Genomic DNA, 13,088 nt, shown 5'->3' with positions numbered 1-13,088 from the left:
TTCTGTGTAAGCAATTCCCCATATTAAATTCTTCCTGTGAAATACTATTGTTCTCTCTATTTTCCTGATTAGGCTCTACTTGGTATATGATAGCATGTTTTCTTTCTTATTTATTTATACATGTTCATAGATATCTATGTGACTAAAACTTTATATACATGAAATCATGTCATAATGGAACTTTCTGTGCAGCTTTGATTTTCTTTTTATTTTTTCTTGAAAATTCAATTCAGTTTACATTCTCTCTTTCTTCCAATTCACCTTCCCAAGTCCTAATACATATATGCAAAAGAACTTATGATAATATCTTAGAATTCATTCTTCCACAATATCCTATGTTCATGAAATCATATTGTCTAGAGATAACTAATATGTATACATTTGGTCAAGTTTCAAGGGCTAATTAGGGAAGCAGTATTGCTTATTGGAAAATTATTGCATACTAAGAATTACAAGGTATTTGGTATTCAGGTTAGTGAATTTCAATAGGCTTTCATTCACTTGTTTTCAGCCCTCAGGGAAGAAGACAGAATACTTTCTTCTCTTAGGGAATATAAATATTAGTAGAAGATTCTCATTCAAGTCAATGTTCTATCCCTCTTACAAGTGTTCATAAGGACAATATCTGAGCTTCAAGTACTTTATTCAAAAACTAAACAAGAAATTTCTTTAATGGGAATGAGAAACTACAATCTTATAGTAAATATCATTTCTATTAATACTGATAAATTGTTACTATATTATCATAAAACACTAGTGATTATGAAAGGATAATTCATATAATTTGACGTATACTGCATCAACTTGAAAGAAATAAGATGTTTAATCAACACATTGGAATCATTATGCTACTATCATCATTCTCACATTGATTTCCTAATAGCTTGAGTTTGCCTTATCATTCTTGCAGGAGCACATCTAAAACAAGATGAAAACACAAGAGAATACTATATGAAGTAGAATAAAGCTTGAAGGTTGAGTGATGTCCTTGGTAAGGAGGAGAATGTGTAAATTTGAGAGGTGACAGAGTGGTGGTTAAAATAAATTTATAAGAATCAGATTCCAAGTTGTTAGGATATATTATACTGTTTCGAGCTGAAGTTCTATATCTGCCCTTGGTACAATATTTGGTAATTGGACATGAACATATAAAGTATCATAAGGAAGCATTAGTATTACAAAGTTCATAATGATGTACTGTTATGATTGATATAAAATAGTGCTATAAAAGTTATGAGGTAAAAGCATTTAAAGCAATATACTTTTCACAAATTAACCATGACATTTTCTTAGAAGGAAGGCTCAATGATAATGTATGTAATCAAGATTAAATCACCATGTTGAAATATTATGGAGTTAATCATTGGGCAGCATGCCTGAAAATATAATGATTTATAAAATGGAAGACTATGAGTATATATATACATATATATAATTATATATAATTTAATAGGTCATTGAAGAATTGTGGTACCTCACAACTGATTCAAAGCACTTATTATTTCACAACAAGTATACATATCCATAGTCTTTTCCCACAATCAAACTACAAATAAGGGTCAACCAGCACTTTATTATAAAATTTGTAATTATCTCTTTCATTTCTTCCTTTTTAGCAAATATTCTCGTAATTCTTTCAGATGCTTATAAACTCTAAAATTACTGCTACTTTAGAAGGTCTCTGTGTCAATTTGTGACTCTTTGTTTTTCTACTGTGCCTTTATTTTTATTTTTTGCACTTCTTTCCTTTCCATTATTTATCCAGAGCCTGTTCTTTAGACCTTTTTACCAAGGTTCACTAGCCAAACACCCGCTAAAATCTTGTCAATGTCTTTGGTATATTTCACTGTGGGGCATTCTAAGGATTAGAGGGTACTCTGTGTTTTACTTATCATAGCTTATTATACCGAGATGATAGATAGAGAGATAGATAATAGGGATATAATCTTAGGTTGTTTTCTTATATATTCTTACCTCTTTAATCTCTTTGGAATAAATTCAGCATCAACTTCATAAATTTCTTTTTATATTTTTAATACTTTTGAAAACTTTTAGTGTATAATTCAATGTTAGATTTTTATAACTTCCTCATTTCTCTTTCACTGGTAAATAAAATATTTTGGTCATTTTAGGATTAATACTTCCTTCATCTAAACAGTTCTACTCACAGAGAAATTAGTTCTCATCTTTGAAGTGGAGAGATAATGGAAGCATATCATTGTAAGTGAACTCTACCTGAAGAAAGGGATTCCAAACTCATATTAGTCATGATAAATTGAATTTCTTTGTCTTTTTAGATTGTTGGCAAAATCATGAACCCCATGATAGAACAGATTGTTAATATTCACATCTCCAGAGGACTCCTAAACACATAAGTTCTATCTCTCATTCACATCCTTTCTGGTTTTTACCTTTTCATTTTTTTATATCTCTATTATATTTCTTTATTATGGATATTACCAAAGAGACACAGAAATCTCAACCATTACCCAGTTTCAGTAATTACCAATACATAACCAATCATGTTTCAGTTATACCATCTCCAACATTCTGGATTATTTTTAAGCAAACTTCATATTCACAGGATTTTCTGTGTACATACACCAATATAACAACTTTAAAAGCTAAATCTTTTAACTATAGCATATGTTACTGTCATACCTTAAATTTAACAATAATTTCTTAATATTATCTAATGTTAAGTTGATGTAAAAATTTGTCTTGTGAAAGTCTTTTATAAAATAGTTTTAAATAAAAATCTGGAGCCTAGCAGAGTCCATACATTGTTTTTGTTTTTGATTGATATGTCACTTAAATGCCATCCTTCCCCCCATTTATTTGTTAGAGATGGGGGTCAGTTGTTCTGTAGATATTTCCATATTCTGATTTTTGCTGATTAAGTCACATAATGTTTTTAACACTTTTCAATATTTGCCCAGAATACTATACAGATAGTGTTGCTTACTTCCTTTCACATTACATTGAGACATAAGGTTTGATGATCTTTCTTCTGTGATGTGAATGAAACTCTATCATTAAGCTCCGTTGCTGTCCACCTGGTCCATCTTATTAAACTGTCCTCAATCAGTTTTTCATCTAATGGTTTTAGCAGACATTTATGGTCATTACCTAAATCCAGTGTTTCATTAGGAATTGCAAAATGGTGATATTCTATTTTGATCATGTTTCATTTATTATAACTTTACAAACAAACATATTTCCTCATGAACTATTTAGTTTCTGTGAGTTACCATTCTTAAGGGAAAAGGAGTGTAGAAGCTGGCTGTGTTCCCTTTATAACACAGGTTGTTACTGGTAACCTCTAGAATTAAATAATATGATTTTTGTTGCAGTGGTTAGGTTTTTGCTTTACATTTTTGTTTGTTTGTTTTAGTTTTAGTGTCTTTTTGAACCCCTAGATTATATAGTATTTTATGTTTCAGTCTGTCCCAGATATTATTATTGTTGATTCTTGTACAGTCCTATTTTGGGTCACTGGGATTTCCTTCAAGTTGACTCTTGTGTATTTTTGACATGAACCCATGTTCTTTGAGAACTTTCTTGCTTTCTAGTGTAAAAAATATTACAGAATCATCTTTTACATTTCCTGCCCTCAACCTGGAATCAGCCCTTTCTAAAAAACCCTGGTTCTTTTTTTTTGAAAATGGCATACAAAGACCACATTCTGTGGGCTAGTGTTATTTACTGCTAATGGTTAATCAATCTTTCTAGGTTAATAGACTTGATCAAGCTAGGAAAAAATGCATATTCATTTTGAAAATTAAACATGGATTATGAATTCATACTGCTGTTTTCAATTCAAATATGATTATAGGTTTTTACATAACTTTCTTAATTTTATATTTGTCCCTATTTTTAAATTGAAATTTCTTGTTTTTTAGCATAACATAATACTTTGTTTAATCCTACAAAAATATCTAATAGCTTCAAAGTAACAATAATATAATTTATACAAATAATGTAAATAATAAACAGTTTAAGATTTATTTGCAGTTTTATTTTGTACTTAGGATATATCACATTGACAACAATACTATTGATTTCTGGATAAAGCTTACAGAAAATAGAAGTAACAGACAATAAACAAGTGAACAAATAAATACTTTTAGACAATGTTAAGTGTTGTGATGGAAAGATAGTGAGTGAGAAATATTTTTTGGTGGGGTAAGTTACAGAAAGTCTCACTGAGAAAGTGCTATTTGAAGAGAGATCTGAAAATGAGGGAAAACTACTCAAAATTAGGTGGAAAAAAGCTTCTAGGTAGAAGGAACAGAAAAAGTATAATCTTGATAAAGCACTGGGCTTGGTATGTTTTAGTGAACGGAAGAAGGCTAGTCTGGTCAGTCTAGTGAATCACGAATCTAGTCTCAACTATTAGTCAGAATTGTAGACAAGGTCTACAAGGTATATATATTTGTATGTCTGTATGCATATATGTGTATTAAGTAGGCTGTAGATATCTTTCTACATTTCTCCAAATGCATCTGAAGGAAAGATTTTAGAGGAAAAGAATTTTTGAATTTTATATGGATTATTTGAGATTATTTTGGTTTGTTTGTCTGGCTATTGAGCTGTAGGAGTTTTTTGTATGTTTTGTGTATTAAGCCCATTTGATAGGTCTGCTCTTAGGCATTTCTTTTATTGGGAGGTTTATGATTACAGTTTCATGTCATTACTTGGTATTGTACCGTTCAGTTTCCTATTTCGTCATGATTCAATCTTGGTAAGTTGTATGTTTCTAGGAATTTATCTATTTTTTTCTAATTATTCAATTTGTTAGCATATAATTTTTCATAGCAGCCTCTTACAATCCTATTTATTTCTGTGGCATCGGTTGCAATATCTACTCTTTTATTACTGGTTCTATTTATTTAGTCATTGAGTCTTTGCTCTTTTTTTCTTAGTCTAGCTAAAGATTTGTCAATTTTGTTGATCTTTTCAAAACACCTACTCTCATTTTCAATGGAGGATCTTTTGTATTTTTTCCTATTTTCTTTTTTAAAAAGTTCTGCTCTAATCTTTAGTATTTTCTTTCTTCTGCTAACATAGGAATTTGTTTGTTCTACTTTTTTTAGTTCCTAGAGGTGTAAAATTAGGTTATCTGTGATCTTTTTTAATGCAGTATCACTATAATCTTTCCTCTTAGTACCGCTTTTGTAAAAATATTGCTATTTCCCATAAGTTTTGGTAAGCTGTATTTTCATTTTCATTTGTTTCAATATATTTTCTAATTTCCCTTTTAATTTCCTCTTTAAAAATTGTATACATAAAGGCAACTCTATTCTTGTCAACAAAAAAATATTGATTACAATGGAAATTATCTTTGTTTAATCTGTGAAGGGAGGTCAAATATTACATATACTCATTAATATCTTGAAATGTTGGAAAGTCAGAGAAGAGCACATGCTGAATATTTCATAAAAATTCTACTAGTATAATTTGAATTATTTATTTAAATGTAGGATAAAGTCATGAAAGTCATCTGTTCTTCATCTGACCATTTTTATAGTGAGGCAATTCTTAGCTTCTGTGTATGAAATTGAAGGATATATTATCATTCAGCCTTCTACCAGGAAGCATGAACACACAGACTGGATAATTTGTTGTGAGTTAATAAATTGACTGTTTACAGGTGTATGGATAGTTTCTGGAGATCAACAAGTGATGATGCAGTATCTTTAAAAGAAAGGGAAGAAATCTATTAATGTAGTCCATTCATAAAACTCAAGATAAAGAAGGATAGACATTGCATCTGAGGGACCAATCAAAGGCATCTAGCACCAAGGTCTACTAAGCTTTTTAATTTTTAGCATAAATAAAAATTGTCATAAGTAGATTTATTCCATTTCATAATCTCTCTGTAGTTTTATAACTATCTAGTGAAGAAATTACACGTTACCAAATTTCTTTTTAAAACACTTCTTTTTCAATTTTTTTTAAACATCTTTATTGGAGTATAACTGCTTTACAATGGTGTGTTACTTTCTGCTTTATAACAAAGTAAAACATTTCTTTAGAAATGTAATGTAATCAGACATTTTGGCACTGCGCATTTACAGATTACCATAATAAAGGCAGTAAATGGAAGGTGACATAATTAAGAAGTTATTTTTATAGCAAGATAAATCAAATTATCCTCAACAATATAACCCATAGAGAGACAAACAATAACGAAAGAATTTTAAAATATGCAATAAATTGTCCTAGAAGGAAGGAAAGTGTTTCTCCATAGCACTTTTCAATGCCACAAAGTGATTATTGAAAAACATTGCATACATTTTAGGTACTTATATTCAAATCTGCTTATATATGTTTTGCTTTCATAAGTGTGTCCCCAAAATATTACATGTGAATATTGCTGGCTAAAATTTTAAACTTGATATGTCTTTGTATGATGTTTTTCAATATTATATTTGCTCATTTATTTACTGAAATTTTTTTCACAAATATTTATCAGGTAACTTCTATGTGTCAGGAATATTTTAGGTGCTAATAAAAACAGAAGTTCCCACCTTCAAGGAATTGATTTATTTTCAAGTTTTTCAAAGGTAACTACTTCTCTTAGTAACAGTTTAATAAAGCTTTACTTTATTAGCACACTATTTTACATTTTATTGTATAAGCGATTACAAATGTTAAACTCCCATTGCGTGTATGCGTGTGAGACAGAGAGACACAGAGAGAGAACTTGAGAACTCATCAATAGAGAGGTTCCTTAGGGTATTTTGCCTTTTTTTTTTCATATAGGTTTCAGGCAGTTTTATCAATACGTATTTTGTAGTGTGATTAATTTGTAACTGCTTAAATTATATCATCTTTATTGCCTCTAGAGCCCTTCACTTTGTCATCTATTAAGTCCAAGGGCCATCTTTTTAAATTAATTAGACTCATCTAAATAATATGCCCACTAAATAGGTTAATTTCAGGGATATATGTTAAAATGATTACAGTTTTTAGTTTAACATGTCATAATCAGTGAAAATAGTTCTGTAAAAGTGATTTAATTGATAATTTACCAAAGATGCCAAACTTCCCTGTTCCCCAGTTATTTCTAACATTACTTGATGACTATCTCTGCACTGATCACTCATTCTATACATATACATATATAATTATTTAATTATATATGAAGGAGTTAACAATAAATTAGCTATTAAAATATGAAAGTCACTTAATTACATTTTAATTATAAATTAAAGAGTAATTATGTATACAACTAAAGAATGTTTTTGGAACCTCCTAGTCATTTAAAAACTTGAGAAATTTCATGCTGATTCTAGGTAACATGTTACTTACTGATGAATTTACTCCGTATATATACACATCGTGTTGCATCTATTCATCCCTCAAGTTACAGGAGTCTGAAAATTAACTGACACTGAAAAATGACTAGATGGAAAAAAAACAAAGAGTTATTTCAGAAACTTTGTTCAAAATCAATACTTCTACTCACTTTCTCCAAAATTTTTTCTTTCAATCTGGATAAGGGGCTTTGTAATCTCAATAGCCTATTTCAATTCAAAATAAATAACAACATACCTGTGGGGTGGATTTCCACCTTGGGGTACTGCAGTCTTTCCTAAACAGGAATCAGCTTCCCCTCTGTGCTTTGAGAATGGGGTCAGAAGGTTGAAATAACCTTGCAAGTCTACAAGGAAAATTACACAAGAAATACTTATAAAAACATCTATTCTAAGAACGGATTGTCACGCATAAGTAACAAATTATCTACCATAGAGAAACAAGTTTTCAAACCAACATATGGTAGAAATATGTCAGAAAGCTCTAGACATATTTATTTGTTTCTTCTAGGACTATAATGACCATTGCTTCTTTTGAATCCTTTTCTCATGTAACCCACCTCTGAGGAAAGTAATTATTGCTATGAGATGGTCATATTCCTAAACAAGTTGATGGGAACACTCCTATTAATAGAGCATACACATGTGTTTTCTTTGGAATGCCTACTCACTTCATAAGCCTTTTTATAAAGTTTGAATGGGTGAAAGCTTGTCAAGGGCTTAGAGTAGTCCTTAGCAAATGAAAAATGCTACATCAGTGTTTCTATATATTACTAATATTGTTATTGCTTAGTTGATTAAATTTTGAGTAATTCGAGAGGACTTCCACAGAGTTTAATTTAGTTTAATAGAATTTTCCTTCTGGATTTGATTCCAAAATTTCAGCTAATTATAAATTATTGCTTTCTCAATTTGTTCTTGTACATTTACTTTCCTCTGGGTCCTAGCATAATTTAAATAACTAGAAGTATGTCATTTCATATAGTGATCTATCAATTAATCATGAAAATTGATACCTGAAGAAAATAAAAATATTCCTCATTCTCATGGAGGTATATATTCTGAGATTACATTGTTAAATCACACATAATTTTTAAGAGGATTGCAAATTCTTTCTACATTAGGAAAATGTCTTTATTTACATTGTTCTTTAATATATTAGATTCTAACACTTAGGATTGTTGCCACCTAATATTTTACAACTTTGCGCTTAAATATAACATACATATAGAAAAGTGCACATATCACAGGTATTTTCAAAATCTGAATATCCTGTGTTACCTGTAACTAAATCAAGAAACTGATGATTAACAAAACTGAAAAGCACCCCCCATCCCCATTCTTCCTTCCAGTCACTAAACTCACCAGGAGGGAAGCCACTGTCCTGATCTCTTACAGGATACATCAGTTCCATCTGATTTTATATATAGTTGGAAACATACTCTATGTTCTCTACAAGTGGAACCTTTACAGGATGTACTTTTTTAATTCAATGATATTTTTGAGATTCATACATATTGTTGCATGAACTTTTAGGACCGAACACCAAGTTTTTATTCTAGTCTCCCACCTTCCTGTGCAGTACTAGGATAAAACAACTGTTCTGTAGCCAAAGCCAGCTCTGGTTCTTCTTAATTTTAAAATTTGCCATATCAAATTTTGAGACCATTGATAACTTTACCTGGTCATGACAGGTAATCACCCATGCCTAGAATAAGCAAAAAACAAAAACAAAACCAAAAAAAACCACGGAGGGGCATAACGAATTTTACCTTGAAATGATTTACCTTTCTCTGGAATTTTAATTCTCCCATCCTGTTTGCTTCTACACTTTTCTTGATGGGACTGAAGCACATTATATTTTTGTACCCTCAGGCACCTTTATATATTGCTTTATTTATTTGTTATAGCATCAGTGTTCACTTTTTTTTAAGCTAGGTTTTGATTACTGTTAAATTTGAATATTTCTGTAATTATAAAGTATCATGATTTATGTAAGATAAGTATACACATGTCTTTCAGGCAGAAAAATTTTAATAAGCAATATACAATGTTTATTTATAATACTATATTCAAATGCTACCTTACATGACTAGTAATTACAACTCAAAACTACCTCACAGGGCTTCCCTGGTGGCGCAGTGGTTGAGAGTCTGCCTGCCAATGCAGGGGACACGGGTTCGAGCCCTGGTCTGGGAAGATCCCACATGCCTCGGAGCAACTAGGCCCATGAGCCACAATTACTGAGTCTGCGCGTCTGGAGCCTGTGCTCCGCAACAAGAGAGGCCGCGATAGTGAGAGGCCCACGCACCATGATGAAGAGTGGCCCCCGCTTGCCACAACTAGAGAAAGCCCTAGCACAGAAACAAAAGACCCAACACAGCCAAAAAAGAAAGAAAGAAAAAAGAAACGAACACTCTCTCGGCCTTGTTTTTAAAAAAAAAAAAAAAAAAAAAAACTACCTCACAGATAGTTGTATAACCTGGCTCTCACAACTAGCACATTGGTGTTTTGATTATATAGTAACCAAGTGGAAGTTTAGTTCTGAGTGTCAGCTAAAAATCTTATTTTAGTTTTTATTCAAATACAATAAATATTTCCTGTGAAAATAACTCTGGAAAAAATTAGTCCTATATTTACTTACTAAAGTTCTCTACATCTGTTTACTTATACAAGTAGAGTTTGTAAACAATTAAATGGTTCCTATGTACAACAAACACAATATAAATTAAATATTGTTGAAATAGCTCAGTCTTCCATATTTCATATTCAAAACAGGAGTGTGATTGTATCTAAGCAGCCTTAACATTTACAATAAAGATACTTTTAATAAAATGTGATTAAACCATAGATTAGTAACTTGCTGGTTTTGGCAAACTCTCATATTTTTTGCACATCATAGTGCTACCAGTTGTTCAATAGAGGGACACATCTAACATTGTGACAGGTATGGCCCTCCGGTCCACTTAAATTAGCTTTCTAGCAACGGTCTTTTATCTATCACACTGCTCTTGTCTGTGGTTTTATATTTTCCTTTATTTGTGAGCTGTGAAGTTTTTCAATAGTAAGTTCAAAGCTCACACAACATAACAAACATGAACACGTATCCTTTCAAGAACTTTTAAGAGTTTATATCCAAAGGCACTTTGTAATATCACCTTTTTCCTACAGACCAGTTTAATATATCAAACATTTCAATTGATTTTGAGAAGAATATTAGTATATAATAGGATCTCATTGTTTTCCCCATCAGGAATCTACCACTTTTGACCAATAATTTTATATATAAATATAATGTCATAATACCTTTAAGAGTTGAAGACAGAAGGCATCTATACTCAAAAAGGATGACAAGATATATGAAAATTGCTTTTTTCTTCAACATGATAAGATATAAATCTTTGGTTTTGCTTTCAATAAACCTGTTACTGCCCTCAAACAATATATTGTTCTTTCAAATATGATTTAGACCTTGATAGAAAGAAATGAAAATTAAATGACACGGAACATAAAACCTCAGACAATATCTATATATAAATGACACGGAACATAAAACCTCAGACTATATCTATATATGTATCTCTATATATGTAATGTTATTGCAACCTTCATGATGAAAGTTTGTATGAACTATAGATAGAACTTATATCCTTTCTTAAGTCTGACCTATATTTTCTATGGACAAATTAAATAAAATTTCCAGTGTGCTCTTTTGTTTTCAAATTATGACACATTAATTACTCAATCTTCTAAATTTTCACTATATAATCAAATATTTATACATTAAATACCCCATTCATGATACTAAGCTTTTAGATCTTTTGAGTAAATACCTATTGACTTAACTGTAATAAATTAGTTTTCCTAAGTTATGTATTAAAGATATGTTTGTGAATATTTTATTAAAAAGTCTGATGTAAAGAAATTTTGAATGATCCTACTAGTTTTCAGCAATAAACTAAGGGGTTTTGGTCATATAGCACAATGTCTAGGTTTCAGAAACAGAGACCAACCTTTTAATTTAGTCAGTTCCTGAAATATCATTCTGATTCTTATTTGATTTGTTTTCTTTGCCTGCTATATGAGCCAATTAACTTCCATTAAGATATATTCTGAGGAAAGGTTTTTCTTTGTTTGTTTTCAAGGGAGATCATGCAGTCTTTCTGTGCCTGGCTTATTTAATTTAGCATAATATCATACAGGTTCATATATATTGTTGCAAATGACAGGATATCCTTCTTTTTAAGGCTGAATAATATTCCATTATATACATGTATATATGTATATATGTGTGTGTATATGTATATATATGTGTCCCGCATTTAATCATGGAAACTTAGGCAAATGCTGTTTACTATAGGCTGTACTATATTTTCCATGTGTGTTATTTGATGATAGTAATGCCTAAGTCAAATAACATAATACATGTTATATACATTGCAAGTTACATGCAGTGAGAGTTGCCTAGGTTATACTGTGACTATGTTGAACCATCTCAGTATTCTCAAGCGGAATCTTAATTAAAAAAAAAAAAAGTAATGTGGATACTTACTGAGTGGCATACAGGGATCAGGTTATCTATGCAATTGTCTTCCTCAATGAACTGACTAGGAGTGTCATGAAGCACCTGTAAGGACCCTGTGACTGAGGAGAATAATTTTAAATTCACAAATATAGAACACTTAAATTCATTAAATTCTGGGCACATGCCATTATGCCAATAAGGAAGCAATTGCAGTTAAAAGAATATGTCTTGTGATTTACAGCATGATACAACCTCATTATAAGAACATGAAAACGCTTAAGAGGAAAACAAATGAAATAGCAGCATTGAGGGTGCAAATCAAAGTGCCTAAAAACGTGCTTTTATGATTTCTCTGTATACAAATAGTATATATTACAGGATGCCATTTCTATAAAATTCAAGAACTATCAACAAATCTATGGTGTTGGACTAAGAATAATGATTATTCTGAGGGCCACTGACTAGAAGGGAGGGTGAGAGGGCATCTTGACTGCTGGTAAATCTTACTTATATTTACAGTTGACCCTTGAACAACTTGGAGGTTAGAAAAAATGACAAAGTTGGAGAAAAAAACAATTTTGATGAGATCAAAATTGAACACTTTAGTATAAAAATATACAGTAAAGAAAGAAAAAAAACAAATAACCGTTATACTGTCTAGGAAATATGTTTTCAGAATATCTAAAACACTGAATGATCAGATACTATATATATACATGGGAAAACATTCCTCAGGAAATTATGTGAATTCAATGAACAGGCAACTCACAGAAGTAAATACCTAAATGCAAAACAAGTGGTGGAAAAAGAAAAATGGGATTAACAACTTAAAAAAAAATCCTAAATTATGGAATTCCTTTTCAGAATGATGTATGCATAAAGTATAACTCTTTCAACTCTTCTTTTTTATATTTTACATATTTAAAAGTTCCTAAAATAAATTTGACTCAAATAATTTCATATGCATTTGAGCATCTCCTAGATGTAAGTGACGATATACAAGGAAATTCATTCCTTCCATCTAAATTCAACTAATAAATTTTTCTTTTCGGAAACTTCACTTTTCATTTCCGTAATTTCCACTTGATTCTTGTTATTAAATAAATTAAAATTCTTGCTGAAATTCTCTTTTATTACCTATTTTCTTTAATATATTAATCATAATTATATTAAAGTTTGTACTAATTTTCTCTGGCTATGAAGCATATTTTCACAAATGTAGCTACTTAAAATAGTACCCA

General features: G+C 30.5%; 1 long non-coding RNA gene across 1 annotated transcript in view; it reads right to left on the bottom strand.

The window, feature by feature from the left end:
- The window catches only part of LOC309656924, a 1,002,835-nt gene extending 990,276 nt beyond the window's left edge, over window positions 1–12,559 (bottom strand). The window contains exon 1 of the long non-coding RNA XR_014261617.1: window positions 9,444–12,559. This is a non-coding gene — a long non-coding RNA (uncharacterized lncRNA). The remainder of the gene's footprint in view (window positions 1–9,443) is intronic.
- Window positions 12,560–13,088: the final 529 nt, after the last annotated feature.

The sequence above is a fragment of the Balaenoptera physalus genome, assembly GCF_965194825.1.
Source record: "Balaenoptera physalus genome assembly, chromosome: 3".
In the NCBI taxonomy this organism is placed as follows: Eukaryota; Metazoa; Chordata; class Mammalia; order Artiodactyla; family Balaenopteridae; genus Balaenoptera; species Balaenoptera physalus.
The sequence above is the reverse complement of the archived record's forward strand: the minus strand, read 5'-3'. Positions and strand labels throughout refer to the sequence as shown.